This window comes from Ochlerotatus camptorhynchus, unplaced genomic scaffold, assembly GCF_037179485.1.
Source record: "Ochlerotatus camptorhynchus isolate MF236.1 unplaced genomic scaffold, CSIRO-AGI_Acam_v1.1 ptg000369l, whole genome shotgun sequence".
Classification (NCBI taxonomy): domain Eukaryota; kingdom Metazoa; phylum Arthropoda; class Insecta; order Diptera; family Culicidae; genus Ochlerotatus; species Ochlerotatus camptorhynchus.
Genome location: NW_027040857.1, coordinates 1,016,613 through 1,038,184, shown reverse-complemented (window position 1 = coordinate 1,038,184; position 21,572 = coordinate 1,016,613). Strand labels below are relative to the sequence as shown.

Genomic DNA, 21,572 nt, shown 5'->3' with positions numbered 1-21,572 from the left:
CAACATCACTTCTGTTTTGTGGTGGGCTATCTGCAGCTTCGCTCCTTGCATCCAGTTACCAATCGTATCTATCGCCTCAGCCGCCAACATTTCCACTTCTTCCAGCGTCTCACCGGTTACCGTCAAGACGACATCGTCCGCAAAGCCAACGATCTCAACTCCTTTGGGCAGCTTGAGCGTCAGCACGCCATTGTACATTCCGTTCCACAGCGTAGGACCTAGAATGGAGCCTTGGGGAACCCCCGCCGTGATTCTAAGCGATTTCTGCCCCGTGTCTGTCACGTAGACAAGAACCCGGTTCTGGAAATAACTACTTAGAATCCTGCAGAGGTAGCCTGGAACCCTCATTCTATGGAGCGCCTTGGCGATGGCCTCCCAGCTGGCGCTATTGAATGCATTCTTGACATCGATCGTAATCACGGCGCAGTATCGATTTCCTCTCCGCTTCTGTTTGGAAGCTTTCTCGGCTCTGTCAATCACTGTCCGAATTGCATCCACCGTCGATCTCCCTTTCCGGAATCCAAACTGTCTCTCCGATAATCCGTGTTCACTCTCCGTGCATTTCGTCAGCCTGTTGAGGATGATCCTCTCTAAGAGCTTTCCTACAGTATCCAGCAAGCATATTGGCCTATACGATGCAGGATCCCCCGGCGGTTTTCCGGGCTTCTGCAACAGCACAAGCTTTTGTACCTTCCACCTATCAGGGAACTGACCATCGTCCAGACATTTCTGCAGCACCATCCTGAACATGTCCGGGAACGTCTGGATCGCCGCCGTCAACGCCACGTTGGGAATTCCATCCGGGCCGGGAGCTTTATTCGCTTTCAACCCTTTCGCTGCTGCTATGAGTTCCTCGTTGGAGACTTGTTCAACGTTGTCTTCATCTACCTCGCCATATGGTGTAGGTGGCCAGTTCGTTGGGTCATGCTGTGGGAAAAGTCCCTCCACGATGACTTTCAGCTTGTTGTGACACATTTCAACCGGCATCGTTGGGCCTCTGATCTTCGCCATCGCAACTCGGTATGCGTTGCCCCAGGGGTTGGCATCGGCATCGCGGCACAACTCCTTGAAACTATTTGACTTGCTCAGCTTTATCTTTCGTTTCAGTGCAGCCCTGGCCTCTCGGAACACCACCCTGCGCTCCTCTCTGTCTGCTTCTGTTCTTGCTCTCTGAGCACGCCTTCTGGCTAGAAGACAAGTAGCACGGAGGGTGCTAATTTCCTCGTTCCACCAGTAGGCTGGACGCCGCCTGTTCGTTGGCTCCAGTTTTCTCGGCATAGTTGTGTCACATGCCCTTGCTAATAATTCGGTCAACTCATTCGCACTTAGGCCCGGGACGCTGTTGTATACCCTTAGAGCTTCGATGAAGAGATCCTTATTGAATGCCTTCGTCTTCCACTTCCGCTCGCTTACTTTCGTCCTCCGCATTTCCACCGGTGTTCGTTCGCCGATACTGTACCGGATCGCCTGATGGTCACTATGGGTGTACTCCTCGCACACTGTCCAGTTCATATTTGCCATTAGCGACGTACTGCAGAAAGTAACGTCGATAATGGATTCCCTACCATCTTTGCGGAAGGTGCTGATGGTTCCTTCGTTGGCCAGACTGACGTTCAACTTTGCCAGAGCTTCCAGCAGGCTATACCCTCTTGCGTTGGTACATCTGTGTGTTGTGTGTGTGTGTGTGTGTGTGTGTGTGTGTGTGTGTGTGTGTGTGTGTGTGTGTTGTGTATTATAATCGCTCTACCAAAAAACGATCCCTGCGTGTGCGTGTGCAACCTTTCCCCACATCCAACATCCCAGTGATTTCTCGTGGAAGCGCAGAGGATTTCTCGGTTTCTTTCACAGCGAGTACCACGTCAACACATTCCTTCCCATTCCCTAGTTGACCTGCATTCGGACACGGCCGGCGCTGGTATTGCTAAATATTAGATCTCCAGTTCTTACACATTGAAGGTGAATGTTAGTCCCAAACATCATCTGTTGGTTCTCTGTGTAATTGCAGCTGATCTGGTAATAACAGAGCAGCAACCGTGGGCGGTCAATCTGATTTGATTTGATTTTTTTTTACACCACTGTCGTATATCAAATGATAGTGAGTGACTCAATTGACAGTGACGATGAGGTTAGAATGAGAAAGAGGCTCTTCGATTGAATGGTTGTATTGGTTCGTCTTCAATCGAATGATACGAAAATTAGCAGCACTGCGGCCTCCCTTAGCTCAGTCGGTAAAGGCGCAGCTACAAAGCAAGACCATGTTGGAGGTGGCTGATGGACAACTGTCATTGAAGTTTTTCACAACATTATGTGCTGTTTGACTGTATATTTAGGAACATACTATAATTGAATGTACCAGAGAAACTAAGACCAGCAGTTCACTTATAGATTCAAATAAGAAATGAGTGGGCTTAAGAGAAAGAGGCAGTAAATCCGCATTTCACATCACGAAAAGCTAGGTTTCTGGTCTGCCTTTGAGGATATTATAAAACACTAAAACACTGGACTTTTATTACCCTCTGAACACAAAACTTCGAAATTTCGCACACCCGCCACTTCCCGCGTCATCCTCAATCCGATATATCCTTGCGATTTCAAACCAAAACATTCAAGGTGTCAGAAATACCGGGGTTGCCGGGATGAGTATTTTACAAACAATCACAGCTTGCTCCATGACCGGCACAATCGGTACACCTGCGGCACACTGACAAAAAAGAGGACCCAAGATTGGTGTGCGGAGTGACCTAACCCTTGTTCTGATCCGAAGTTCCACTTCTGTTCTGTGCCTTTAGGCTTCGTATTTTTTCAACGAGGTTAGCTTTGCATGACGTATTCGTTCAGAAAATAATGACAGCTCCTGATGAGCTTTAAGTTTGAACCTATGATATTCACACTTTTAAGAGTAATAATCAGTTTCGGCTTGGCAGTCTGGCAATCACTCATCAAAACAAATTAATTTTGTAATTTGTCCCTACGTTTCGGTTCTGATCAGGGCCTTCTTCAGCGGAAAAATGGTTGGATTTGTTCTTTGTCTAGATACTGTTTGAAGTCTAACGTCTGCTTGATTTTTGGTAGGTTTTTATACATAACGGTTTTTAGTTGAATTATTCAAAGTTTTGTTGATTTTTTTGTAATTTATTTTTTTTTCTTTTGGTTTGTTTTTTCCGTCGATCTTGTTTTCCGTGCTGAGCACCAATGCTACCGACGTGCCAGGAAGGCAGCTCCCACACCTGGACCCTACCTATCGACCCATCAACTCATGAACCGGGGACCAACGGCTTTACTTCCCATCCGAAGGAAGGCGTGATCAGAGATGTTATGCCTCAGAACATCCCGGCGGTGCCGACTGGGATTGAACCCAGGCCTGCTGGGGTGAGAGGTAATCACGCTTACCACTACACCACCGGCGCCGTTGGTTTTTTTTGTAATTTATGTTGGGTACAATATTTGTAATTTATGTTGGGTACAATATTTGCTGTTGTGTACTGCTCGAGGGTTATGGTGGTTACAAAATTAATTTGTTCTGATGAGTTATTGCCAGACTGCCAAGCCGAAACTGATTATTGCAGAATCTCATAGTCGAACGCTCCAACACAATTTTAAGAGCAATTTAGCTAATAGTATTCATAAGTCTAATGCAAGGTTGCAAAGACTCATTTCAGCTAAAATAATGTTTTTCGGAATAATAAAACCAAAAGATGGTATGATGGCATGTTTTACTTGTAGCTTACAAGAAGAGGTTACAAAGTATGCGTTGGAAACATAAAACTTGTAAATTTTGCTTTCTATGAGTCACAATCAGCGATTTGCTGATCGCTGAGTGAGTGAGTGAGTGAGTGAGTGAGTTTGTGAAAAATCGCTGATTGTGACTCTCATGAAGTGAAATAAACAGGTTTAATATGTCAAACACATTCTTTGCAACCTCTTCTTGTATCCTACCAATTCAACATTTGATCATGGCATCTAATTATTTTATAATTTAGAAAAACATTGTTTTAGCTGAAATGAGTCTTTGCAACCTTGGTCTAATGCGAATATTTTGAAAAACACAACCAATACTATCAAATAGCTTCGAAAATATTTGAGATAAATGCTTGCTGTCTTCATAAGAATTATGAATTTTATTAAAGTAAACAAGTTTGTGGAATATCAAAAAAAAAAATACAAAAATAACCAGACAATCACTCGTGACACAACGGCTTCAGTTCGCCAGTACACGGGCCAGCACCTCACCGACCGAATCAACTCGCGACCAACGCCGAAATCAGAATCAACAACTCCAGCTACAAGCGCGTCTAACAGAGGTCAGACTTCAGACAGAGGCACACTTCGATTGCATTTCTGAAACACAACCTCAACGCACAAACACGACGACAACAACATTCGACAAGCGCCTTTCATCCAGGAGCAAGCAAGGGAAGAAAAATGCTCAAACAGAGTACGGCACGAGCTGAACTGCCAACGTTGAAAGCCAAACGAACTGTAGTTATGTTGATCATTATGTCTAATTTAATCTAATCTTATCTAATCTAATCTAACACTAACACTAACACATCCAGTTCTTGAAAGCATCCTGGAAAATAATGGATATACCTCCATAATTTTTCTTGTCTATTTGATATATGTTTCACATCGAAGATGCGTCACACATATCAAAACGGCCAGGCCTACTGTGCGGCATTTAAGGGGCTAGATGATTCAGAAAACATCGGGCCTGTTTAAATCTAAGATTTAAACACGATGCTTCAGAATCCAATAAAAGGATGAAACGTGGACATCTCGTACCATACGTTCCGATTTTGGTAATTATATGATTGATTGGTCGTTTGAAGCATCAAAACTAGAAAGGTTAAGTGATGCTCCATTTTCTTCTGACGGTTGGGACATGAGCACTAACTCTTGTCCTAGCCTTTTATGGCTTATGGCTATAGCACCATTACTTGCTTTCTGAAAAGAGAAGAGGGACAGCAAAAGGAGAAGAACAAAGGGAAAAGGATTATGTAAACTCTATGAACATAATCAATATTTTAATTTGGAATATACAGTATAGACTTGCATATCAGCGGTGGTCACTACCCGAGTCTTGTCACTATTATTAAGTCATAAAAAGTAACAAGCACTAAAATGTTATCCTGAAAAAAATCCTGATTCCCTAGTTTGAAGCTATCCCGACTAGGATTCGGTGACTGGGTTGAAAAGATAAAAATTTACAAAATTGAACGAACTCACCAAACTTTGTCTACAATTTGGACTTCTACATCAACACATGTCAGCCAGCCTTCAGTTCAATTGGCTAAACTTAGCCAATTGATCTGAATGCTGGCTGACATGTGTTGATGTAGAAGTCCAAATTGTAGACGAAGCTTGACGAAGATCAATATGAACTAGTCCGGTTTATGGTAGTTGCGCGGAATGTGTTCCGTCGATTTGAGATAAACAAATATTCGGATGTATGTAGTCGATTTGTGATGTGCATTGGCAAGTCTTTTCGTGGCCAGTAGTCAGGTTCAACGCTGCGACTCAACGAATGATGGAACTAATGATGGGACGAAACGAATGATGGGACGCCTCGTGGAGGTTCTACTTGTCTTCGGAACAGCTTCTCAGTGGCAAATAATAGGGACTGAGGAACTAGAAATTGTCTCCTGGGCCTGGGTTTGGCCAGATCAGCAACAGATTATAGATAAGAAAAACTCCCGTAGTTATGTTGATCAATATGTAGCCTTTTATTACGAATCTTCTTGAAGATTCCATTCCTCGCAATGGAGTTTTCCTTTGTCCAAGGGATGGATTTAGCGATGGCTGTATCCTTGGGAGTGATGGCGACGATCCTTTCAATTCCTCCAATAAATGATATGGCGCTTGCATCCACATTGTCCCTTAACCCGTGGCGGAATGGCAGCGTTGGTTTCAGTATCGAATCCAATTGAGCCATTTTACTTAGTACAGCATGAAATCCATCCAACGTCCATCCGGTGGCAGCTTGTTCAAAGGACCATCATTTTGAGACTGACCTCCAACACAGTGTTGGGGTAATCGCACTCTTCGAGATGGGAATTTATTGGGATTCCGTCTCGTCGTCAATTCAATTGGAATCCAGGGTTGTTAAGCTCATTCCCGAACATATCTTGATTACTTTTTCCAAGGGACATATCAGCTTTTCTAAACAATAGATTTGATCGTCAAGTTGGCGTAACTGTAAGCTAGCCAATGCATGCAAACAAAACCATCAGATAGTGGTGTTAGTATGCGTGTGCGAGCTACCAATTACGCCAAATCGACGGTCAAATGCATTGTTTACAAAAACTGATACGTCCCTTTGAAAAAGTAATGGAGTTATATCATTGATATATTAATTGAATGTGGCTTGTAACGATTTTTCCACAACTTTGCTCAATACATCATTAGTCTATAAAAGACAAACCAGCCCTGTGCTGAAAGTCTCTATAATAAAACTAAACTAACTAATATTTTTTCCCTCTGTTCGGGACATAACACCACTGCGACCAGTAATTGGATCTATTGTAGTGACTAACCATTAGTCCATCTTCATTTATGTGAAGTCAATATTTTCATTTCACTTTTCGAGGATCATAAAAGAGATACTTTCACAGGAATGAGTATTTTCCTAAAGAAACTTCTTCGAAGACGCCAAACCTCATAAATTGACTTTTCAGGGGTAATACAATTTCGATTGCTGATTTGGCCCTCAAGAAACGCTGTGCACCGCTTCGAATGCAGGATCCTACCAGAAAAAAAATCCTCATCCAATAAACCAGCAAAGTCACTATGCGCTTATAACTATTTAGAGCTTCAATTAAAGTACCTTCGTACGGGCATTTTCCATAACTTGGATTATGGGTGCAAGTAGGTAGAATCAGCTTCCCACAAGAAAAATAGTAGTTAGAAGCTATAGAACGTGGCACAATTGTGGGGGTGGTTGGTAGCCCGCAGACTGGTATTGCGTCACACGTCGTCTAATACACATTTCGATCTTTCTTCACATACACTTTTTTCTCATGTGAGACCCAAACACAGTAGCCCATCTAGTGAGTAATTCAATGCGTGATGAAGTGCTTCTAATGGGGTAAGTGGAGTTCATGTAGGCCGGAATAATAGTAGATAGCCACATGAACATATTATAATCTGCCAAACAAATGAACGAATGTGACTATTTTCATTAAATTTTGACATTCTTTGATATATTTTACGGTAGTGTTCTTATAATATTAGAACCCAATGGATTCATTCATCATAGCAACCAAATGTATCCACTATCACAACTAAAGAAGCATGGTTTATAAACTGCAATGACGTAATCTTTCATTGAGGTGAAAAGAGGTAGAGCAGTAAAGCTTAAAGAAAATAAAACTTTGCTGGACCCACTATACTGGCTCACCCACCCTATACATGGGCCCAGATATAAAGACATACAAAACCGACCAACTAACACCTCTGCAATCCCCGGTAAGAGCACTTTTCCACATTTCATCTATGGATCTCATGGTTTAAGATTTGTAGCGTAAATTTGTGGGAAACTGCTGAATCATTGATTTCTCCCAGTAGAAAACACGCAGATGGAATCTGTGTGAAAATTCCTGCAATGTAGACATGCTAGTGGAAAAACGACTTCTTGCTTACACGGCAAAAGCCGCTGACCTCTTTTGACAATTATGGAGTGCCAAGAAGTAGCTTTTGGGTTTGCAGTTAATTGACCCGTTTTTAATTGCTAGTGGAACTGGAATCAAGATCCAATTTTGTCTCGATTCAAGATAATATTTTTTTTTTTCATTTCACGCGGTTCTTTATTATTTTCTTAACGGCGCCGGTGGTGTAGTGGTAAGCGTGATTACCTCTCACCCCAGCAGGCCTGGGTTCAATCCCAGTCGGCGCCGCAGGGATGTTCTGAGGCATAACATCTCTGATCACGCCTTCCTTCGGAAGGGAAGTAAAGCCGTTGGTTCCCGGTTCATGAGTTGATGGGTCGATAGGTAGGGTCCAGGTGTGGGAGCTGCCTTCCTGGCACGTCGGTAGCATTGGTGCTCAGCACGGAAAACAAGACCGACGGAAAAAACAAACCAAAGGAAAAAAAAATATATTATTTTCTTATTAAAGAAAATATAAGTCAAAATGAAAAGATATGAAACGGCGCCGGTGGTGTAGTGGTAAGCGTGATTACCTCTCACCCCAGCAGGCCTGGGTTCAATCCCAGTCGGCGCCGCCGGGATGTTCTGAGGCATAACATCTCTGATCACGCCTTCCTTCGGAAGGGAAGTAAAGCCGTTGGTCCCCGGTTCATGAGTTGATGGGTCGATAGGTAGGGTCCAGGTGTGGGAGCTGCCTGCCTGGCACGTCGGTAGCATTGGTGCTCAGCACGGAAAACAAGATCGACGGAAAAAACAAACCAAAGGAAAAAAAAAAAAAAAGAAAAGATATGGTATTTTCAATCTATGGCATTACAAATACGACGTAGTACATAATACGTAGCACGACGAAGTTTTGCGGTTATATTCTTTCGTATATCATACAGTGTCCGATACGTACTGTGAAAAATTTAAGGACCCCCTGCCCCTTCAATAATAGACGTCATATTTGTATCACCCTTATTTTCATTCTTTAAATTCCCCACAAAATGTTGAATTTGTGATAGATTATTATTATTTGTGTGGTTTATGGGCATTATTTAGTGTCTCATTCATGTCTATCAAGAAGAAAGAACCAGATTATAAAATCAACAATTACGAACAGCTTTGATTTGATGAGCTGTAGATTTGTTGGATAAAAATGTTTCGTATAAGATTCAGAATTAACTTGAACAGTTTTGTTTTTTGGTTAACTGCTCACTGGTTTAACAGGATTTGTTTTAAATAATCATATCGTATATGACGGAAGAAAACAAATCTTGCCACATCAATCAAATGTGTACCGTCAAGTAACTACATAGAGGTCTACAAACCATACAACAACAAGACAAGAACATTGCACACCGGATATTTATTAGCTCTTTTCTGTTCGTACATGTACTTACTGGATATCTTTGCCCTCCTTCTTAGGGGCTATCCATAAAACCGTAGACAGCCTTTGCAAGACCCTGACTCCCCCTGCGTAGACATTCGTTCATACAAATTTTAATTTTTTTGTAATCAACTGTAGATAATCACCAATACCGTCCCTCCCCTAACTCTCTACGTGTTTTATGGAAACCCCTTACGGATATTGAAAAACTTCCACATCCACTTTCAAGATAAACAAGAACCCCGGGTAATATTTCGCCACATACTTAAACCATAGGCCGTAGGTGGATGGGTGTGACGGCTGGGCATTGAATGACATATAGTCATAGCTACCAGTAAATGTAGGTTATTTCACCATTATACTAGGCAACGATCGGAGCTAAAATTACCGCCCTTGTTGGCCTTAACCATGTCTCTTATTTACACGAGTTTGCGAAGAAGACGCAGGACAGTAATATGTCTGTCAAGCATTCCCATATGTCGAGTCTCAGCCGGAGATGGAATGAGAGCTGTGAGGCATCTTTAGTGGGGTAAAAGATTAATAATGACGCATATTAGGCAATGGATAGTTCTGACTATGTGGTGAAGCCACCTATGTTGGAACGTAATAAGAGAAGCGGTGAAAAGATAAGATTACGTCCTTTCCTGCACGACTACACTCACTAAGGTGGATGCTTTAATTGCAGCGTGGAGAGCTAGATTGAATAATTTAAATTGCATTACGGTTCACTCGTTTGAATTTCAAAGCTGCAAATAAAGGATGTAATGATTTTAAAATAGCAGTTTGTATATTACAAATAGAGATTCAAATATATGCGAGAACCACTACATTACTTATAGTAAATCTTCATCGGTTACAAGGGAAGATAAACAACTCTTATTTTTTTAATTGTCTCAACTCAGTTAATTTGTTAATTGAAGAGTTGTTATTGGGTCCTTGGGACACCTTTCTTTGATTAATTTACCTTATTATTAATCTAAGAGTTTCCTAGACTGAATTTTCCCCCATATCCCCCTCCAACTGCCCAGACTAGAGACTTCGAATTTGCTGAGAACGGCTTTATAATTTCACATTAGGAAATTTTGATTAAATAATTCGGTGTCCCACGATATTCTGACATGATATTTGTATAGTTTTTCGGGCATTACTGCGAATTTATATGATTGATCGTGAATATTTCGCGATTGAAAAAAAATTAGGAAGAAATTCCTCTTATCAAATTTTTGCTTTTTATTATTATCTTGAATACATTAAAAGTTCCGTGCATTTTGTGCACAAAAATGCGTAATTTTGACATCAGAAAACGATGCGATTCCGTGATGGGAAAAGTGGTTTTCCTATCACAGTCGCCGAATATTTATATCAAGCACTTTTATGCCTTTTGATGCAAATTTTAAGTCCCTCTTATTAAGAGAATTATACCAACAAAAAAAATATTCTTGCCAAATTCTCCTAATTAAAATATACATCACAAAGAATAAACGTAGGTACCGTCCGGTAGGCTGAGATTCTGTGATTGATGTGTTTTCCCCAATACATATTTCATTTCCGCACCGCTATCATCTCCAATAATATAGAGGACAAATTTCCACAACATTGTTCTAAACTGGCTTCCAAGCTCTAAACCCATCGGTCCTTTTCAGGACCACAAATGACTGATAAAAGAGTTAACTAAAGAGTAAGAGCTTGTACCCAAGACAAATCGTCCAGGATTGGCTTGTACTACATGGACATCGACAGAGCACCTCACAAACAGAACTCTCAAATTGCTTCCGAATTTCAACCTATTGAACTTTTTCACTGATAACGAGTTAAGAAATCAATTTAATACATACTATACTTTTGCTGCGACATCAAATGTACTTTTCGTAATCCTACGTCAAATATACGGTTGTGTCTTGCACACAACCTCTTACTTTTTTCAGATAAATTTGCACGCATATACATAATCTGGCATATAAAAATTTGCAGCTACGGTCAGAAGACAAAGGTTTTCGTCACTGGGAAGATTATGAAATCGGAAGTTTGCGAAACCGAGCGTCTCCAGAAGCGAATTTTCACCTTCATTCAGTCACATGATGATCCGGTGATATTTTGACCGGATCTAGCGAGTTTTTACTACAGCCGGAAAGTACAACAATGGTTCAATGACAACGGAGTCCAGCTAGTTCCGAGAACCCTCCCCTTTGAAACCACGACGAATAATTCGTTTCGTTTTTTTTCTTCTTAAAATATTAAGAGTAGTATGCACTTGACTAACAATGGTTTTCAAATTCGTTATTTAAAATCCGAAATAGATCCAAATGGCGTTGTTTCACTACTAAGTGGGCCATGCTTTATTTCTATGAAGAACCCTAAATTCCAACCGGTTTATTGAGCACATTAAAAATTAACCATTGTAAACATTTGCTAACGATTATTTGCAGTACATTGATGATATATTTTTGTTTTAATTGTGTATCTGGTTCAATAAAACACTGCTAAATGGAAATAATTAAAAAAGGCAATACAATTCAAGTAATTTAACAAATAAATCGAGTAACAATCGGTGCAAAACAAGGATTATACTTAAACATGCCTAATTTTGGTCTTTTAGACTATTGCAACTAATTTACTGACTATTTTGTACAGCGTACATATTTATTTTTTATTATACCATTCAAAATGAGCAAACTTGTATATTTGACATATGGCTTATTTGACCCCACATTCTCCTATAAATGTTTCTAAGAGTTAATCATGGCTCACTTACTGGACTCTAAATGGTATATTTGTAAATTTCCAAAGAAATGTATTGTCTATTTAAGCCAATAAACCAGTTTAAATGCTTTCAATTGATAGAGGATTTGGGGTAAATCAGGCGCTAAACATGTATTTATATGTCCGTACACAGTATTAAAACAAGCACAGTTGATGCTAGGATTCCTTTTAACTGCAAGAAAACCTAAATCACGTGTTAGCATTTCAGCGGCAGAAACTGTTCAGTCATCAGAAATCTTTCAAAAAAAGTTTATTTTTTTTATATGAGATACCGGGGCAAAATACGCTCAAAACATGCATATAAATTAGTTTTGTCCTTTAGACTATTGTAATCCACTTTCTGAGCACCTCTTTTTTTTTACTTTTTTAGTATTGAGTTTAAATTCGGAACACTTTTATATTTTATTACAAAATCTGACTTATTTGACCCCATGCTCTCCTATAAATGTTATCAATAGTTTTTAAAAGACACAAGCTTACTACTAGAAGACACATTGTCTATTTCTGATAAAAGGTACTGACTATTTGAATGCATGAAGTATCAAAATGGGACAGAACTACAGAAAATACGGGATTTTGGGGCAAAATTGGCTCCACACAATGTGTGGTTTGAGCGGCAGACAATTTCAAGCTTTTCTGCTACCAAAATACCCAATGCGGTGGGTGAAAAAAAAAAGAACCGTGATAAAACCGAAATCCACTTTTTTTTTTTTTGTCTTTATTAGAGAGATTTTGGCCGTTGCATAGTTCATCTGTATAAAATAGGGAGCCCCAGAGGGGGGTTCTACCTGCAATCAGACTGCATACACCAACACCGCGAAGCTTTCCCAGGTGCGCCGCGGACTCATTACATGCTTAATAAAAAAAAATCTATATTAAAGTCCAGCTAAGGAACGTAATTTTTTTTCCAAAATCATTCATGACCAGTGCCTAATATTCAACCATGAAGGTAATAATAAATTCAACATATCCTCTGTTCTTTCTGTAGTTGAGAAGTGGTCTCAAATATTTTCCCCTGCAATCTAAAGGGTGATACGGTCAAAATTTGGTCAATATCAACTTAACGTATTTCTTTAAATTTTGCATTTAAAAAACCTGAACACCCCTCATTTTGAAGGTGTGTGTGTGTGTAGAATGTTGCTCCTATTTTGATTTTGGAATTCACTCTTCAGTTGTCAAAATGCCGTCCAAGCAAGAAGAGCAGCGTATCAAAATTTTGCTCGCGCATCGCGAAAATCCGAGCTACTCGCACGCAAAGTTGGCAAAATCGCTAAAAGTTGCCAAATCAACCGTTACAAATGTAATTAAAGTGTTTGGGGAACGTTTGTCGACAGCCAGGAAGTCTGGATCGGGGGGAAATCGAAAACCGGAAGCCGCTGAGACGACAAAGAGAGTTGCCGGTAGTTTCAAGCGAAACCCTAACCTCTCTCTCCGAGATGCCGCAAATAAGCTGGGTGTATCGTCTACAACCGTGCATCGAGCCAAAAAACGAGCCGGACTATCGACTTACAAGAAGGTAGTGACTCCAAATCGCGATGATAAACAAAATACGACGGCCAAAGCGCGATCCCGGAGGCTGTACACGACGATGCTGACGAAGTTTGACTGCGTGGTAATGGACGACGAAACCTACGTCAAAGCCGACTACAAGCAGCTTCCGGGACAGGAGTTTTATACGGCAAAAGGAAGGGGAAAGGTAGCAGATGTTTTCAAGCACATGAAACTGTCAAAGTTCGCAAAAAAATATCTGGTTTGGCAAGCCATCTGTACCTATGGCTTGAAAAGCAGCATTTTCATAGCTTCCGGGACTGTCAACCAAGAAATTTACGTGAAAGAGTGTTTGAATAAACGTCTGCTGCCTTTCCTGAAGAAACACGGTTGTTCCGTACTGTTTTGGCCGGATTTGGCATCTTGCCATTACGGTAAAAAGGCCATGGAGTGGTACGCCGCCAACAACGTGCAGGTGGTTCCCAAGGACAAGAACCCTCCCAACACGCCAGAGCTCCGCCCAATTGAGAAATACTGGGCTATTGTCAAGCGGAACCTAAAGAAGACCAAAAAAACTGCTAAGGGCGAGCAGCAGTTCAAGGCAAACTGGCTTTCTGCGGCGAAGAAGGTGGACAAGGTGGCTGTACAAAATCTGATGGCAGGGGTCAAGTGTAAGGCCCGGCAATTCGGATTTGGAAAAGCGGAAGCCTAACTGAATATTTTTCCTGAATTTTATACTAATTGAACTTGAAAAAGAAATTTAATTTGATTTTTTAAATAAACGATTTCACCGATTTACACGCGTTTTCCCTTGACCAAATTTTGACCGTATCACCCTTTACTTTTGCGCATGAATGAACAGATGTTAATGTAAGCACTGAAAAAGTGTGTGAGAGGAATTATCTTCTTGTTTATCTCTTTAAATTTTGTGGACAGGTAGCTGATGTGTAAAAAGCCTCACGCAACAATCCATTGCACATAGCATGTGTTTCATTCATGCCCAATGAGATTCCTCATGTAGATTAAATTCAGTATTTGTTATTTTGTACTAATCTGAATGAAGTGCACTGCAATGCTCGCATGTACTTTACTTAGATTTGCATAAAAACAAACGTGATATGAACTAGATGTGAATCATGTGATTTTCATTATCTGTTAAAGACACACATACTATGTGCAATTGATTTTAAGTGTGTACTTTGCGTAGCGCAGGTTGCTTTGCGGTGTGAGAACGGAGAGAACGAAGTGGAAAGGAAGCTGACCACGGCGGACTATTCGCCTTGACACCAGTGATTTTTGACAGCTCATATGTGTGAAGCGTGACGTAAACAAACCGCGCATAAAGTAATAAGTTTTTGGCAGAGTTTTTGAAATGTTTTGAACTTTTATTGAGATAAATGGTAAGTATTCTGTGTTAGAGTAACATCTCTAGATGATTTTTTGTTAATCGGCATCAAAGTGTGTGTATTGCTTTTGCTTTATTTTTCCATTTTTCCAAGTGATGTTTTCTAAAATAAACAAAAATGCTCAACGTTTTTCACAAATTTATGAATAAAAATATCTGTACTTGATTGAAAATACGGTTTCAAAGTATTGCTAGAAGATGTGTTCTTAACATATTAGTGGAATTCACTTCGACAAGTTTATTCCAGTCAAGTAAAATAATGATTTTAAAACAACATTTTTAGGCTCTACCCGCGGCTCTACCTGACGATCTCCAGTCCGAAATTCGCGTACAAGTGCAGCTTTTTGATATGTTGCACTATGCTTCCGGAGGCAGCAGATTGATCGTCGAGGGAGAAAGAGTTTTCAGGGCTAATCATTTGCTGTTGGTAGGTGTTCAGACTGTGTACGACGATGGATTACAACTGTTTGCATCGTGCCTGAAGTCATCGTCGCCAAGCTCGGAGCCTCACAAAATCTACATTCGTACTAGATGTTCATTCGAAAATTGGACCTTCCAGTGCTCGTGCAAAGCTGGCTTAGGTAAATGCAAGCATGTAATAGCCGTTCTAAATCATCTATTAATGTAAGATAAAATATGTTACTATTCCAAACATTTATTAACAATTTTGTGTTTGTAGGCATCCTTCCATCCCTATTCTGACTGTTACCGATTTGCAACAGAAGTGGGGAAAGGTAGCGTTGAAGGTGGCAGGCGATATGTACAAGGCCACAAGGATTAGTGAGTTTTGTCGTAAAACTCGAAACAGTTCTGGAAAGGAACCTGAAACCCCAGGAGATCCAAACGAAGTGCATCTCGAAATACAATTAAAAGAAGATGAAGCGGCTTCAACTTTGGATTCTTTTTAACAAAGTTTGTCAAATTATACAGCATAAAATTAAATTTTTCAATAGATACTTTTTATAGAGTTTCCTGATAGCAGTCTATGCTACGAACTAAATGGCAGACCTAGGCTTCAAGAGAATATTGAGAACTCGATTGGGGATGAAACTATGAACGTTAGTTTGTTAGATGAGTTCTTAGATCTTCAGGTTACCGATGCTTCGATGGAATCACTAATATCGTTTGAGGATTTATCTGAGAGTTCAATATTAACTAAATTTTTGAAGGCAACTTTCTGCAGTGAACGGCATACTCCAACCGACATTGAACATTTGTATTTTATTGGTCCATTGGATGCACACCTCAGCATCTTCTATGAGCTTCAAGTTCGTGTTTCAGAGAGTGAATCCATTCAAATTTGTTTGAATACAATAGATCAACTTATTTCCCCAGTTTGGATGACCGAAAGAACACGTCGGATTACAGCTTCTAACGCATATTCTCTGTATACGTACTATTCATCAAATACCGAAAAGCTGAAGAATTGGAGGAAAAAAATTATCAACTTGGTTGTGCCAAAAGAAATACACACATTTGCCATTGATCATGGTATCCGTTGTGAACCATTGGCTATAAATGCTTACATGCGAGATTTTAAAAAGATTGTGACTAAATGTGGATTCACAATCCCACCACATATTCCCTGGCTTGGATGCTCCCCTGATGGGATTATAATCGATGAAACGAAGGTCATCGAGGTTAAATGTCCAGTGGTTGGAAATACCGTTTCTCTCAATGAAACATTAGAAAAATTGAAGTACTTAACAAAGAATGGCAAAACATTAAAGAAAAATCACCAATATCATTTGCAAGTGCAATTAAACATGTTCATATTGAAATGTAGCTCGGCGGATTTTATAATTTACGCTGAGTTTGAAGATAAGTGTTATGTTCAGACGATTCACTATGATGAAGAATATCTACAACCAATTATTTGTTATCTTAAAGAAGTTTACTTCAATGCCTTCTTAAAAATATTGTATACGTCACATAATAAATCTCTTTGAGTACACTATATGTACATAGTTGTTATTTTATAAAAAGAGAAACAAAACAACCATTTTTTGAATATACTGAAACCTTTATTCAATACTTTTCTAAAATCTTTCATTTGACAGGATTGGCTTGGAAATATTAGCAACTGCACAAGCAATGATCATGATATCATCCAAAATAGGCAAGAAATTTGTATCAATTTTGTCGCTTAGAATATCAAATTGCTTGATCCGCTGAATTGCTCGCTCTACATGTACTCTTGCCGCTGCTATCGATATGTTCTCTGTAGCATCATGTCTACTCAGTTTTGTTTGTGGGGAGGTTAAAAACGGTGGCCTTACTAGCTTAATTCCTCTGCTCCTGCACTCATCGTCAATCAAAAATCCTTTGTCAGTCATGACTGCTTCACCTACAATTAACTTTTCCAAAATTCCTTCCTGAATAACTACTTGTTTGTCGGAAGCCTTTCCTCCGTACCCACGACTAATGAAAGAGATCGTACCGCCAGGTGTGACTACTACCAAATATTTCACCGTCTCCTTTCCTTTATAGTGGGAATACGCATTGATGCGACAGTGCAGGCACTTCGGTTTATTAATAGCCACTTCTGTACAATCTAGAACAGCGACGACATCCTCGTACAGCGGGCGAAAGTAATGTGGCATATTTTTGTTTACTTGTTCCTGTGATGGCCACGGAATTAATGGTTCACATATTGCTTTGACCCACAAAATCGTTTTGTAGAATATTTTAGCCACAGTCTGGTAGTGTATATGAAAAATTGCTGCCATGCATGAAAACGATAGATTGGTTTTCATTTTCACAAAAACAATCAGAATCCTTTCTTTCAAGCTCACCATCCAATTTTTTTTTTCTTGTATGCAGCCAGTGACTCGATAGCTTCTTCAATTGCATCCAACATTTTGAAACTATTTAATCCACTCCAAGAGTTCAATTCAGCATCTGTTTTAAACTGTATTGCCATGGTTCGGCGGCGACCAATGAAGAGTCGGTCTATATCTAAAGTATCAACCTGAACACCTGCTTCGACAGTTACTGGATGAGATAAATCAGGCAAAAAATCATATGCATCCCTCTTGGCATTTCTGGGGCTTTCTTCAAAGGTAACGCTGGTTTTATTTGAATCTGGTCTGATGATGGTAGATTTGTATCCGGAACAGCCGATTTTTTGAGAATCATTCTCTCAGCAATACGATTCACAGCTACAATTTTGTTTGTTTATTTATGTTCAATATTATGTATCATAAATACTTACAAGGACTCACAAAATTCGTAATACTGAAGTGAGTACTGCAAACGCGCGAAGACTTGGAGGGTTCATACTTTAAGCACAATTTTTTCACCCACGCTTTCCATCTTTGTTTTTCCTCTTTTCCCGGAAACGTATGAAGGGAAACGCCTGGACTGTAGCGTTGATGACATCCAGGCACAATACATACTGTTCTGCTTCCACCATCCGGCGAGGGCTTATACCCCGTTCACATTACAGCCTATATCACGTAATATAGGCTGTCTTGCAATGAACACTCATACATAGGATTTCCAGTGAAAACTAGATGTATGAGTGCTCATTGCAAGACACCGTATATAACGTGATATACGCAGTAATGTGAACGGGGTATTAGATGAAACGGGCAATTGATTACGCTCACAGTTTTGACTGCTGCCACTCACTCCACCTTCCATGGTTACTGTAAAATAATTCACGATATCTCAATTAACTGACCAACAACACAATAAATTTTAAATTTTACTATTTGTTTAGGTCTTATACTACATTTCAGCACATCGTTTGCATCTTCCTTTGATAACTTTAATTGATAATTTAGTAATTGAAATTATGTAAAAATACTGACTGCAGAAAACACTCAGCTTTTAAGCTCAGCTGAACAGGTAAAGATTATTATTAATTTAACCGATGTTTTCAAAAAAAGATTCTACGCTGTCTATTGTTCAAATAAGAATGTTGAAAATCTTACTATGACTAATTAGTTGTGGTTAAATTTGTTTCAAATACACTACTTTTTAAAATAGCGTTTGTTTACGTTTTCTCACAAACGCGCGAAACTAAAACAGATGTCGCCAGCGTACTGTTGTCAAGGCGAATAGAAAAACTAACAAACGCGCACCAACTTTGACACGGAGCTGTTTTTTTTTTTTGTTTTTTGCTCTAAATTTTTGAAGCTCGAGTGAAACTTTTGTTGAAATTTTATTGATGCTCAAAAAGAAATAATTGTTTTATAGTCAAAATAGTGTTTTTCTTTCTTCAGAGTCTACATGAAGCGATTCCTGATTTCGAAACAACCAAACGATGATGAGCAGGTCAACGAAAGTAAGAAACAGGACGACAAAAGAAAAGTGAAGGTCCGGAAATACGATGACAGTTACCTTGAGTTTGGTTTTACGCATAGTGTGGCAAATGGTGAAGATCGTCGTCAATGTGCTGTTTGTCTCAAATTTCTCTCGGTCGAGTCCATGCTTCCCAGCAAGCTGAACGTCATTTGGAAACCCACCACCCAGATTTGGTCAACAAGGACAGAGAATATTTCCATCGCAAATTGACGGAAAATAAACAACAACAAGCTTCATTTGCTCGAAAAACACACGTTAACAACAACGCGTTGCTGGCATCGTATAAAGTGGCGTATCGTGTTGCGCAGTGTAAAAAACCGCATACAATCGCAGATGGACTTATCTTGCCAACCGCTATTGATCTTGTTTCAACCATGATTGGGGAGCAGGCAAGTCACCAACTGCTAAAGGTACCTGTTTCGAACAACACTATTCGTCGAATGATCGATTACATGGCCAAGGACAGCCGGCACCGGTGGTGTAGTGGTAAGCGTGACTGCTTTCTAACACACCGATGGGTCTGGGTTCAATCCCAGCCGAGGTCGGTGGGATTTTTCTGAGGCATAAAAATCTCTGGTCACGTCTTCCTTCGGAAGGGAAGTAAAGCCGTTGGTCCCGGCCCATGTGTGTTTAATGAGTGCGATATCCTACGCAGGTGTGTGGAAACTGCCTTCCTGCACATTCGATTGCCGTCAATGGATGGCAATCGATGTCCGTCGGTGATTGGCACTAGATTGCGGAACAGAGACCGACGTTAAATAAAGGAAAGAATGGCCAACACGCTAACTTGAAAGTACCCATTAATGGTTGAAAAATACCCATTTTGAAGAAAAGTGGCTTAACTCATTAAATGAGTAAATTTTTTACCCATTAATGAGTATCTGTTACCCATTAATGAGTAATTGTTAATCATTAATGGGTAACAGATACTCATTAATGGGTAAAATTGTTTAATCATTAATGAGTTAAGCCACTTTTCTTCAAAATGGGTCTTTTTTTACTCATTAATGAGTACTTTCAAGTTAGCGTGAAGGATATATCAACTGTCAGCTCGTGGATTTGGTCAAACTCAAAGAATATGCTTTTCAGTTGGACGAAGCCACGGACAACCATAAAAACGCGCACCTGATCTGCTACGTGTGATTCATTCACGAGGTCAACTTCTGTGAAGATTTGCTGTTCTGCAAGCCAATTTCAGGAGGAACAGAACTCAATTCTTACATGTTTGAACATGGCATTGCTTGGAAAAACTGCGTCGGGATCTGCACGGATGGAGCTCGTGCCATATCAGGTCGTTTCCAAGGATTGCAAGCACGGTTTCTCAGTAAAGCTCCGAATGCTGTGTGGACACACTGCATAATTCACAGAGAAGCTTTAGCAGCGGAGTGCCTGACCGAGGATGACCAAAGAGCATTCGAATTTGCTGTTTTACAGCAGCGCTCGATGGTTATGATTTGGGAACTCTCTGAAATTCATTCGTTCCTTCATAGTTGAGGAAAATCTCTTATATGCTGCTAAATTTAACAATCAAGATTTTTTGGCAAAAATCGGATTTCTTACCGACTTGTTTGAAAAATTTAATATTTTGAACCGATCTTTACAAGGAAAAGAGTCACAAATTTTGCAGCTTTCCGAAAAGATTGCTGCTTTCAAGAAAAAGCTTGAGCTGTGGTAAAACTACATACAAAATGCAGAGTTAACATGTTTCACGCAGTTCAACTTTTTCTTACACAAGAATAAAATTGTTATGCCAAAAACATTAATACATACTTTTTTTTTTTTTCCTTTGGTTTGTTTTTTCCGTCGATCTTGTTTTCCGTGCTGAGCACCAATGCTACCGACATGCCAGGAAGGCAGCTCCCACACCTGGACCCTACCTATCGACCCATCAACTCATGAACCGGGGACCAACGGCTTTACTTCCCATCCGAAGGAAGGCGTGATCAGAGATGTTATGCCGCAGAACATACCGGCGGCGCCGACTGGGATTGAACCCAGGCCTGCTGGGGTGAGAGGTAATCACGCTTACCACTACACCACCGGCGCCGTTCATTAATACATACTGTTCAAAATTTATTAACCAAGTTGTCTTCGGCACTGGACAAATATTTTCCTGAAACAGGGCTGGAAACTAAACTTTGGGTAAAAACCCCATTTATAGATGCAGTTCCATGGGATTCCACTGCGTCCTAGCAAGAAGTACGGTCGACTTAGTTCGCGCTCCGCTATTTTGGAAGTTTTCTCGCTATTCGCTTGATTTAAATTGTCAGTTTTTTCTCGCTTAGAGTTCCCAGCTAAATAATTAACTAAAAGTGAGTTTTTTTTTTTCTGAGAAGAAAGTGTGTTTTCGGCATCATCGGAAGGAAAATTGTTTTTACGATTGCCAATTCGCCAACCATTTTGCGCACCATCGGTGCGTGGTAACGCATACCTGCACACGGATCATCGTCATCGAGTGTCAGCATCTGTCTCCGCATTTACACCGCTCATCTATCATCGTGTGTTCAGCTGAGTGCCGACCCTCACATAAGCACACACCAACGAAGACCGCCCGCACACGCTGATCGAAGATCATCCACGCTGCGCGTCGCTCCGC

The 21,572-nt window shown here is 40.3% G+C and overlaps 1 pseudogene; it reads left to right on the top strand.

Annotated features, from left to right (window-relative positions):
• The first annotated feature begins 18,901 nt into the window (after positions 1 to 18,901).
• Positions 18,902 to 20,470, top strand: LOC135709964 (protein FAM200B-like; annotated as a pseudogene).
• The last annotated feature ends 1,102 nt before the right edge of the window (positions 20,471 to 21,572 follow it).